The sequence below is a fragment of the Vombatus ursinus genome, unplaced genomic scaffold (assembly GCF_900497805.2).
Source record: "Vombatus ursinus unplaced genomic scaffold, bare-nosed wombat genome assembly UNPS02014768.1, whole genome shotgun sequence".
Lineage (NCBI taxonomy): Eukaryota > Metazoa > Chordata > Mammalia > Diprotodontia > Vombatidae > Vombatus > Vombatus ursinus.
Window position 1 is genome coordinate 29,305,604 of NW_020954546.1, and position 3,217 is coordinate 29,308,820.

Below are 3,217 nucleotides of genomic sequence, written 5' to 3' on the forward strand. Positions count from 1 at the left end.
CACACACACACACACACACACACACACACACACACACACACACACACTCTGAGCTGGTACTAGGTGAGGTTAATTGAGGGGTATAAAAACCGTAACAGAAGAGGGTCAGATGTTTGGCCGAGGTGGTGGAGGTGTGGTAATGTAAAGACTTCTGGACTTGGAATCTGAGAAGGCTTGGGGTTTGTGAGGATTTGCTTTTACTACTTGACTATCACCTGTGAGACCTTGGAGAAATCACATCAATCTTTTGGGGCCTCCCTTTCTTCCTCTGTAAAATTACTGGATTTTAGAACATATCTAGGGTCTCTTCCAGATCTAAATCCTGTGATCCTTTGAAGGCAGTCACTACAGTCTGTTCCAAAGGTGCTAAATCTTAGTGGCACAGTGGATAGAGCACTGGCCCTAAAGCCAGGAGGACCTGAGTTCAGTTTTGGCTTCAGACACATAACACTAGCTGTGTGACCCCTGGGCAAGTCACTTAACCCCACTTGTCTAAAAAATAAACAAACAAAAAAAAGTGCCAAACCTTTAAAACTACACAGACTTTTGGGGGCACCCTATAGAATGGCTACAATCTCACTATTAGGAGGGCAGGAGTGGGGCTTTTTTTTGTAGGCTGCGAAGGATGCCTATTTGGAGAAGGCACAGATTCAGCCAAAGGATGCCTCATTCTCATAGGTCAGGATGTTACGGGACTTGAAAATGTCAGGAAAACAGTCATGATATGTTTAGGGGCTTGTGAAAAGGAACATTTTCCCAAGGTGCATTGGCCCCCTCTAGCTTGGGGAACTTGGAGTAAGTCACTTCTCATTAAGCCTCAGTTTCCCTATGGGTAGAATGAGGGGTTTGGACCAGATTACTTATAAGGTATTTTCTAGTTCCAAAATTCTGTTCACATCTTGATCTCAGCTGAGTGTTTTCACCCTTGACTACCAAATCTTTACCTCAAAATTCAGGCTCCAAGGTGAAGTAGATTCAAATTTAAGGGGTTGCCAAGAAAGGATCCCAGTTACTGGTTTATGGGAGGAACAGTTGATGGGGTAATGCTTTTATTCTTTCTTCACTTTCTGCTAAATGGAAAGCCCTGTGTCATTTGGGACTGTTTTGGATATATCCTTCCACACAGTCTTCAGTTCATGTGTTTATGATTTTTAAAAATGTCAGTAAGAAACTCATTTTTGATTTGGAGGAGGGGCCCTGGGGTTTGGTATTTATGAAGTAAAGAGAGACAGATCCTGGTCTTGTGTGTTGCTGGTGGAAAAGGGCGGGATGGGGGTGGGCTTGTGACTTCATTAGTTTTAGGAAAGTCCCTCCACCAATATCACCAACTTGGTCCTCTTTTTTTTTTTTTTTTTTTTTGGTGAGGCAATTGGGGTTAAGTGACTTGCCCAGGGTCACACTGCTAGTAAGTGTCAAGTGTTTGGTCTGAGGTCGAATTTGAACTCAGGTCCTCCTGACTTCAGGGCCAGTGCTCTATCCACTGCACCACCTAGCTGCCCCAACTTGGTACTCTTAAGAGTTACCTAGAGCAAGCTAAGTAATGCCCGGGGTCACAAAGCTAGTGTGTCTCAGAGTACTTGAACTGAAGGCTCTTCAACAGGCAAGGCTGGCTCTCGATATTATTACATTACCTCTCAAGAACATAGAAACACCACGGTGAGCTCAAAGTCTTAAAACTCCTGTATTAGAACCTCATGTCACTTTCACATGGCCAAGGCTCAGGGCTAGCTTCTTTGCAAAAATGGTGCGCTTTCACCCAGGTTTTAGTTCCTGAGTGCCAAGGCTTGGCTCTGTTCCAGTATGTGGTATAGAAAAGCTAACTTTGTACCTGACCCCTGTGTGAACTGTTCCTCAAACCACATGGAGCCTCCTCTGGTTTGGCTGAGGCCCTGTCCTAGTGTGAGCGACAAGGGATGCTCTGAAGAGACGAACAACTCCGGAGAAGAATGTGCTTTATTTGTAAGGTCATTAATTTAGGGATGGAAGGGACCTTAAATGAGTTTAGTACCCATTATGTGAGAAGCCACAAGCCAGCTGCTCTGTGTGTGTGTGTGTGTGTGTGTGTGTGTGAGAGAGAGAGAGAGAGAGAGAGAGAGATCGATCGATGGATCGATCGACGAGTGGCCCAAGGATGGTCTATTGTCCATTGTCTACAGACCTGCCTGCCTAAATTCCGAGGGGCTTATAACAAGGGGGACACACGTCAGCTCTTGCTTCTCTAAGTTGCAGAGGGGTCATCGATTCAGAGCTGGGAGGGTGCTCACCCATCATCTAGCTTAGCTCCCTCCTTTTAAAGACCCGAGAGATTTGAAGGCACCCGGGCCCTCTTTGAATCCATCCAATGCCCTTTCCCGAAGCACAGGTGTTATGTCGGTGATATCACCAGTGATGGAAGTATTGAAAGGTTTTTTTCTTTTGTTTTTGAAGAGGTCACGAGAAAGGAAAACCTAGTACAAAAGACTCCAGCGCCGGGAGCCCGGCTGTCAGCCAGATGTCCTCCTTCACTAACCATTAACGATCGCCCGCCCGGCTGGCCCCCCCGCCTGGCTGGCCCCGGAGGGTCTGGAGGTGACTTGGGTGGGGAGAAGGGATCTAGCGGCCTGTGCCGGCTGCCGGCCCCCGCCTCCCGCCTCCCGCCTCCCGCCTCCCGCCCCGCTTGGTGGGGGCCGGGCCATCTTGGGGTAAGCAGCGCTAGGCGCGGTGACTGGCAGCTCCGGCAGGCGGGGCTGCTGCGGGAAGACTGCGGGGAAAGGAGCCCGGCCAAGGTCCGGCGGCGGCTCCCCGAGGCGGAGCCCCTAAAGCCGGCCGAGGGGCGTAGGCCAGGGGCAGCGCCCTCCGCGGGCGGTCGGTCGGGGTCCCTCGGGCTCCGCCTCGGGTGGGAACAAAGGCGGCACGTGCGTGGGCGGGGCGGGGCGGGGCGGGGTCTCCTCGGCCGCGGTCCGGGAGCTGCGCGATTGACAGCCCCCGGGACCCCGAGGCCGATGCGGCAGCAGCTGCTGCCGGAGCTGCGACGGCGGCCAGGGGCGGGGAGAGGAGGCGGAGCTCGGGGGGCGGGGCCGGGGCGGGGCCGGGGCCGCGTGCTGCTGCCGCCACCGCCGCCGCCCCCGCCGCCGCCGCCGTCGCGGGTGTCTCGGGATTCTGAAATGGAACGCGGACACTAGAGGCGCTTCCTCCGGCTCCGGCTCCGGCTCCGGCTCCGGCTCCGGCTCCGGCTCCG